Here is an 8799-nt window from a genome sequence, read left to right as displayed (position 1 = left end):
TCCGGTGTTACGCCGAGTTTTGCGTGCCTGCCAAGAATTTCACGCACCTCCAGATTCTGCTTTTAAACACTATAATGTCCTTTGTGTCGTTCATCAACGGTGATTACATTTATTCATTTAGCTGACGCTTTTATCCAGAGCGACTTACAATTGCTACACATGTCAGAGGTCGCACGCCTCCGGAGCAACGAGGGGTTAAGTGTCTCGCTCAGGGACACATTGGCGGTTCACGGCGGGGGATTGAACCCGGGTCTACAACACCAAAGGCATGTGTCTTATCCACTGCACCACCCACCCCAGTGATAAATGATTCGAAGTATATATTTTATGAACGTTTTATTGCACTCAGTAGAAGCAGCATTCACTGAGACCGAGATGCTCTGCAGACTCCTTCCCAGAAGGCAGCAGGGTGAACAGGCTGTGGCTGGGTGGGTTCTGTCCTTTAGGATCCTTTGGGCTCTGCGTTATAAATATATGTCAGCCCACGTCCGGGGCCGTGCGCATCCCATGTTGGTGATGCTTTCTGTTGCTCCTCTGTAAAAGCTGACAGGAACTTGGCGTGGGAATTTAATCTTCTTAAGAAGATTCCTCAAGAAATCCTGAAGTCGTTTCTGAGCTTTCTTCAGCAGCGTGATGCTGATTCCCAGGAACCTGAAACTGTTGACCTGCTCCACCTCAGCTCCTCTGATGGTGACAGGAGTTCGTGCAACATCACTGTAGAGCGACCGTCTTTACAATTCTGCGCTCGACGGAGCCGCAGTGAACCGAAAAGCTCCACAAAAAGCCAGATTTAAACACGTGGCCCTCTTCTGCTCGTCCTCGCTTTCATCTGCTCACAGATTCCCTTTCTTCCACCTGAAATCCAGCGGGTCACCTGCATGCTGCCTGTCCGAGCGGAAACAGCAGAGAGAGAGAGCGCTGTGGGGCGGATGTGTTGCTCAGAGTCAGAAACTGTAATGAATGTAATGAAAAGCACAGAAATTTGTGAATAAATCAGGAGAAATGTGACGCTAACCTCTGTGGCTCCATGTTGACTTCTGTACGACAGCGTGCTGCGTGTGACGTCGTTTATTCTTCTTCTAGTTCTCAGGGCCGCATTTAAACAATAACGTGACCTGTCAATCAAAACATCTGGGCAAGTAAAGCCTGCAGGGTGAACATAGTCATGGACGTGGTTTTGGAAAACGGTCTTACCCTATTTTGGCGTCCAGATATGAGGACGTGTTGCAGCATGCGGCTCAGCTGACATTTTCTTGTCCTGTCGTCTCGCCGCTAATAGCAAACAGTTGCAGACACATTAAAACACTTCACCTGAAGCTGGTAAACCGTTTGTTTGAAGGCTGCTGGTGTTTGTCTATATTTTTATAGAACACGATGAAAACGGAACGATCGTCTCCGTCTTTAACTCAACATTTTGGGATCTTACATATCAGTCAGTGCCTTCTTTAAACATGTGTGCTGCTCTTTCTTCCTGTTTAGCTGCTTCGCCCCGATGATAATCTCCAGCCCAGAGGTCGGAGGTCAAACACATTTATATTTATACACCAGGTTACTGGCTGGTTTCCAGTCGAACTCGCTGGAGCCTCTGCAGAGCTGCAGAGACGCCGACAGATTAGCTGCAGATTTTAATGGGCTTGGAAGGTTCCTGGAAGGTTTTTGGAGGGTTTTGGAGTGTGTGTGTGCACGCGTGTGTGTGTGTGCTTGTGTGTGTGCGTGTGGTGGATGGCTGGTGATGGCACTGGCCCTCTTTTGTTCTGGCAGAAGGTGGCGAATGGCAGCCGCTCAAAGAAAACAGACAGAAGCTTCAAAATGGTTGCCAACGCTTTAAGATGGCTGCCAGGCTGGAGAGAGACAGAGAGAGGGCAACAACACACACACACACACACACACACACACACACACACACACGTGCACAAAGACACACACACGCACACACCTATGCATATATACACACACAGGCCGGGGCATAGGGGCAAGTGTTAGTGTGTGTTTATGATCGAAAATGTGAAGAAATCTGTGTGTGTGTGTGTGTGTGTGTGTGTGTGTGTGTGTGTTGCAGTTGGCAGCGACTCCTTGGCAGTGGCGGCTGGTTGGGCGTCCAACAATGGAGACGGCTAACGGGATTCTCTCTCTCTTTTTTTTAAAAACACTGTCGGATGGGAGAGAGACATAAACTACAAACAGAGAAAAAGAGAGAGAGAGAGAGAGATTGGCCTTCTTTTTAAAATGGCAGCAGCGTCTTGGCAGCGGCGTCTCGTCGACACAAAGCCTCGTCTGCCTCGTCTGTTTGTGCGCTTTTTTATTTCATAATTAATGGAACACAAATAAAACGGCGGAACACACAGCGAGTGTTTCGGTCGCAGCATCGGCGTTCGATCCGTCCTGAACGTGTTGAATTATAGTCTCTTTTTTTATTTTGTGGCAAATATTTAGGGGTCTTCAACAAAATGGCGGCTGGTGGGCGGCGTCAAAACGGAGGCCTGGGGTGTCCAGTCATTCAGAAGGGATAAAAAGATCAATTTAATGTGAAGGAAAAGATTTTGTGTGTCTGTATCTGTGGTAATTCAACAACAAAAGAAAATTTGGCTTTTATTTTGGCGAGGCACATCAGGGGCAAAAAGAAGTGTGTGTGTGTGTGTGTGTGTGTGTGTGTGTGTGTGTGTGTGTGTGTGTGTGTGTGTGTGTGTGTGTGTGTGTTTGGCTGGCTGGTGGACCCGGCGGTGCAGCCGTGCCAGGGTTCATGATGCCAGGAAACGCTGCCTGGAAATACAAAACAAACGCACCTCCTCCTCCTCCTGCCTCTGAAACATCACCTTTATTTCCCTATTTCATCTTTTATTTTGTGAAGTGCGTGTTTTAGCAGATGTGTTTATATTTGGGTTTGTGGGGAGACGAGCGGCAGAATTAATATATTTTTAGCTGTAAAAGACGTATTGGTAAATTATTAATGCTATAAAGTTTGGCAACAAACCTGTCTGCGTTCATAAGACAGATGCATGCACGGGTGGATAAATTGTTAATTTGATCTCATGCAGTGACGTTTGAGCGTCACAGCAGCAAAAGGAAATACAACAACCAAGTGTACACAAAGTTTAATGTGAGAATACTGTGTATAGAGCATGAAGGAGTGACACGCAGACTAGTGGGAAAAGATATTAATCTGAAATATGTTCTTATTTCATAGTTGGTAAGTAAATAAATGAAGGATGATTATGAAAGATTATCAAAAGATTATAGATTTTTCATTTTCTGTGCAGAAGATGAATTATTTTAAAAGAGATTTTATGTGTGTGTGTGTATATATATGTATATTTTAAACCAAGTGCACCTTCTTTTATACATTTTCTAAAATAGAATTTAATGTTATTTAAAGTGATTTAATTGTTGTTTTGTTTAAGCTAACAGAAACACAGATCAGCGTTTCTTAAAGCAGTTTATTTCAGAAGCATGTTTTTGTTCTGTTCAAATGCTCCGACACAAACATGACAATAATCCGGTGTCTGTCGGGTCCACCGTTTCATTCAGACCCAGCGAACTGATTGGCTGGCCCACCTGCAGCGCTGCCTCCTCCAGCTTTACCTTTTCTTTTTGTATATTTTTAACAGCAGTTCTGTGTTTAAACGTCCGTCCGGTCATTTCCGACCTTATAGATTAAACGATATTCACAAAATAAGAAGTTTTCTGCGTTTGACAGCTGATCAGAACGTGAAGCCAAAAGGTTCGTTTCATCCTGTAACCAAGTAATAACTCAGATTGATATATGAGACCTGCCAATCACTGTGGGAGAGACGTCCTCCTCCAATCACTGCGGACGGTGGGTGGGGCTTCACTTTGTGTGCGTGTGCAGCAGAATAAGCCTAAAGTGAATTTATCCTGAGTGAGATGAAGGGAGGTAGACGCAGCTGATTTGTGGCCTTTATGAAAATGAATTCATGCATCTCTTCATTTCATTAAAAGCTAAATCAGAGCGCGTCGCTGCTCAGATCGATACCGAGGACGAGGGTGTGTTTGTTTTTGTTTTGTACTGCTCAGACCCGAGTGGGCGTGTGTGTGTGTGTGTGTGTGTGTGTGTGTGTGTGTGGGCGGGAAAACTCTGCATCCATGTTCTCACTTCGGATCAAACAGCTCTTTCAGAAACAAAACATCTCGTCTCCACGCTGAGCTTTTGGAAACGTGTTTGAAGCTCTGTGGCAGCTTACAGCCTCTCTCTCTTTTTTATTTTCTCTGTATACTTGGCAGGTCTCTCGCCCGAGTCAATGGTCAGCCTCACTCAGCCAAACATACAGGAAAAAAAGAGAAAGATCTTGGCCGCCAAAACAGTCGACTGTTTCTTTTTTTGTTGTCTTTGCGCCTGTCGCTCTGCCAAGAGACAACGACACCATCTCAGTCTGACTCGCCCAGAGAGAGGGAGAGAGAGAGAGGATGGATCTGTATACATTTCAAAATAAACACCTGAGATTCAGAAATAGGAAAGTGAGACGAGTATGTGTGGGGTGGTTTTGGCTTATTTTGTTGACGCCGGCGGCCATATTGTGGTAGAGTCTTGGCTCAGGATGGCGCCCTGTTCTGTGTCTGCAGTGCTGTTGAGTCGATGAGCGTGCCATGCAAAGCGGAAATTTCAGTGTTTTCCCCAGGTGTGTGAAAAGAAGAAAATTTTACAATTTCAAGTAAAATAAAAATGCAATTTCACATAATTTTAGCCCATTATTATATTATTATTATTATTATTATTATTATTATTATTATTATTATTATTATTATTATTATTATTATTATTATTATGACCATATCTGTGAACAAACGGTTGGAAAACTGGAGCAGATTATAAATAAACAAATAACTTAAAGAAAGCTTAAGGACTAAACTTGCAGAGGATGTTTACTGGGAAGATTTTACATTCATGGCAAAATGTTTCTTTGTCAAGTGTGCACACCAGGGATGGAAATCAACACCCACCACCCGCCAAATGCGGGTGGGTTTTCCGTTTGGCGGCCAAATGTTGGAAGGCTACCCGTCAATGTGGCGGGTAAATATATTCATATAATTTCTGTTTGACGGTAATTAGCAGCAGACCGGCGTTCTTGTTGGTTTTGTGTCACATTTAAATTGGTCCGTGATGTACCAAGGGATCTAAAATCGTGTAACACAGATGAGGGGCGTTCATTGTTGTTGTTTATGTTCTTTTCGGGTTACTTGTGTTTGATTGGCGTAGATTTGTAAGGGGGAGGGCGTTAGGGGACAAGCGACAGGAGGGGACAGTGAGAGTGTAGCCGCTTTCATCCGGAGATCAGCGCGGAAAGAATATCTGCATTTAGGTCATACTGAACAAAGTTTGCAGCTTTATCCCGCAACCATGTGTTTTACAGGAAGCAGCGGCGTGCCGGCTGTGGCTTTTCACAAACAGATCGTTCCCTCTTTCTGTCTCGTGTCTCTCACCAACTTTCCTGCTCAGAGGCGAATAAAATCTGCTCCAGACCTTTCGGAAAGTGCAGCAAGACAGCGGATTGGCGCACTACCAAATAAGGCAGCGTGAAATCTGCGAGTGTTTGGAGATGATTACAGAAGTTGTACTCATGAGTGTTTTTAGCTTTTAGCTGGTAGTTGGCTCTGTCAGATCCAGGGCTCTGTCAGATCCAGGGCTCTGTCAGAACCAGGACTCTGTCAGAACCAGGGCTCTGTCAGATCCAGGGCTCTGTCAGATCCAGGACTCTGTCAGAACCAGGACTCTGTCAGAACCAGGGCTCTGTTAGATCCAGGGCTCTGTCAGATCCAGGGCTCTGTCAGATCCAGGACTCTGTCAGAACCAGGACTCTGTCAGATCCAGGGCTCTGTCAGAACCAGGGCTCTGTCAGATCCAGGGCTCTGTCAGATCCAGGACTCTGTCAGATCCAGGACTCTGTCAGAACCAGGGCTCTGTCAGATCCAGGGCTCTGTCAGATCCAGGACTCTGTCAGAACCAGGACTCTGTCAGATCCAGGAGGCCAGATGAGGGATGATTATAGAAAGCGAGCAGTCTGATGAGGAGGTTTAAGTTGAATGATTAATAAGCATCTTGTAAGTTTATAAAACAATTTATTGTTCTGTTGTAAGTACATTTAATAGCAATAATATAATTTGGCCTTGGCAAAGGATGCCATTTAATAAAAAAATATCCCTTTACATGCAGAACGGGTTTTACCATACATCATGGTGTGTATTATTTTAATTAAATACTGCGAAATATACTTTATGTTCCATTTGTAGTTTATGTTTTACCATTTACGACGTGCGCTTCCATGGGAGCTGCCGATGTAGTGTGGCGTCGTTCGGCTGTTTCTCGTGACGTCCGGTGACATATATTTATTTACTTTTTGGGAATCGTCCAACTTTGACGCTCTTGTCTTGCGAAGGGGTTAACAAATGAACAAACGTACCTGAGGGGGGCGGACCTGAAGAGTAATCACTCGAAGTTTGAAGGTGGTCCGGTGTGGACTAGACCTGCAACGAATAGTCGATTAAACGATTAGTTGTCAACTACTAAATTAATCACCAGCTATTTTTGAGGACCGATTAATCGCTTTGAGTCCTTTTTTAAAGAAAAAACATCCAAATTCTCCGATTCCAGCTTCTTATTTTCTGGTTTCTTTGCTCCTCGGTGACAGTAAACTGACTGTTTGGCTTGTGGACAAAGTGAGACATTTGAGGACGTCACCTCAGGCTTCCGGAAACACAGATGGACTTTTGTTGACCAAACGACTAATCATAAAAATGATCGACAGATTAATCGATAATGAAAAGAATGGTCAGTTGCAGCCCCGTTGTGTAATTTTATCAAATATATTTATTTGTTTCAAAAGAAAAAAAAGGGAAATAGAGAAAAAGAAAGGGGGTCAAAGGTCAGTGAGGGAGAGAGAAAGGTAGAGAGACACAGGGAGTGAACTGATAGTGACTGTTAAGCTGAGCCACACCATTCCTCTCTCTCTCTCTCTCTCTCTCTCTCTTTTCTGCCTTTCTGGGAATCGCCCAGTAGCTCGTCCCCCCCTCCCTCCCTCTCTCCTTTCCTAGAAAACCGTCAGTTCATGTTAGAGAGCGAGCGAGCGAGCGAGCGACCTCCAGGGCCACAGAGTTTGACTTTCCCACAGAGAGAGAGACCTCTGCCCTCTCTCTCTCTCTCTCTCTCTCTTCTTGGTCTCATTCTTTTCTTCTAAACGCTCTAATGTGTGTGTTTGTGTTGTTGTTTTGTTTATTTCCACGGCCTCTTACAGACGAAGGCCTGAAGAGGAAAAAGAGAATAAAAGCGTGGATGGCAGCAGTTTGTGTTTCTAAATGGAGGCTTTTATTTTGAAGCCTGTGACTGAGAGAGAGGTTTTTATAGAATTGCAAGGAGAAGAAAACTTTTCAAAACAAAAGTACGGATGGCTGGATGGAGGCAACTTTAGGTTTTTTAAAAGAGACTTTAATTTTGTAGCACGACAGAGAGGAAGTGGCGAAAAGAAATAAACAGCTCAGTTTACAGCACTTCCACAAATCAAAGCACGCAACTTGTGTCTGTTTCGAAAATGCAGGCTTTTATTTTGAAGCCTGTGTTAGAGCGAGAGAAGAGAAAATGGGGGAGGGGGGGGCTTTATACAGCGACTTTTTATTTTGACACCTGTGACTGAGACAGTAGAGGTGGAGCTCATTCCCAGTTTGTATACTGGTTTCACTGGGTTGTTGCTTTTATTGGACCCCCCCTTTCCACCCCCCCTCTCCGCCTGCTGGGGGGGGGCAGACAGTCCAGTCTGCTCCCACGCCTCATTAGCATATTTAATTAACCTGGACGAGGAGGGGAGGGGTGACGGCTGAATGAGGCGATGGAAGGGTGATGGGGTAGGGGGGCAGTGTGTGAAAGTGCCCTCCAACACACACACACACATCAGCAGCACCCCCCCTCACCCCACACCCCCTGATTGCCATGGTTTCAGCCTGATGCTCTTTGTTTTAAGCTGCTGAAGCAAACAGACACAGTGAACAGCATGCAAAACAAGGCTGATAAATACGCACTTTGTCTCAGTGTGTGTGGAGTGGTGGGGGGTGGGGGGGGAGGGGCTCTCGCTGCAAAAGGTTTTTAGAAATTTAATTAAACGTTCGAACAATATAACCTTGCAGCAAAAACGTTTTGAGCACAAAATCTGTAACGTCTCGTGATAATGCCGTTAAAAACGACATGGAAATGTTTGTTTCACCGACAAGAAAGCACCTGGTCAGAGTGTTAAAGGTCCAGTGTGTAATATTTAGGAGAATCTATTGACAGAAATGCAATATAACATCCATAACTATGTTTTCAGAGAAGAACTTTTCCTTTAAATGTGGGTTTAACATGAGCAGCTGCAGAAGAAAATAATAATAATAGAATAAGTTCATAACCAATATTTCCATTAAGTCCTTACTAAATGAACCGTTATATTTGTATTAGCTTAGAATGAGACATTTCTATCTGCATACACGGGTCTTACAGGAACGTCACCATGTTGCGCCGTCATGTTTCTACAGTAGCCCAAATGGACAAACTGCTCCACAGAGCGCGTTTCACCGCTACGTTGAATATGTATGAACAGGGCTGGAAATTAACACCCACCAAGCGCCAAATGTGGGTTAGGGATAGGGTAGATTTTCCGTTTGGCGACTAAATGTTGGAAGGCTACCCGCCAATGTGGCGGGTAAACGTATTCGGTACGATATGTGTTTGACGATAGCTAACAGCGGATCAGCGTTGTTTTTTTGTTGTGTGTCGCACTTAAATTGGTCCCCGCTGTACCCAGGGATCTAAAATCGTGTAAC

General features: G+C 44.6%; 1 long non-coding RNA gene across 1 annotated transcript; it reads right to left on the bottom strand.

Annotated features, from left to right (window-relative positions):
- Positions 1 to 226: 226 nt before the first annotated feature.
- LOC119900199 lies at positions 227 to 6644 on the bottom strand. Its single transcript, XR_005444023.1, has 3 exons — positions 6414 to 6644; positions 1016 to 1272; positions 227 to 918 (listed from the first exon to the last, which is right to left on the bottom strand). It is a non-coding gene; the product is annotated as an uncharacterized LOC119900199 (long non-coding RNA).
- Between the last annotated feature and the right edge of the window lie 2155 nt (positions 6645 to 8799).

The sequence above is a fragment of the Micropterus salmoides genome, unplaced genomic scaffold, assembly GCF_014851395.1.
Source record: "Micropterus salmoides isolate LMB-PRFRI ecotype aquatic unplaced genomic scaffold, ASM1485139v1 Ms_hic_scaffold_13, whole genome shotgun sequence".
NCBI classification, from domain to species: domain Eukaryota; kingdom Metazoa; phylum Chordata; class Actinopteri; order Centrarchiformes; family Centrarchidae; genus Micropterus; species Micropterus salmoides.
The sequence above is the reverse complement of the archived record's forward strand: the minus strand, read 5'-3'. Positions and strand labels throughout refer to the sequence as shown.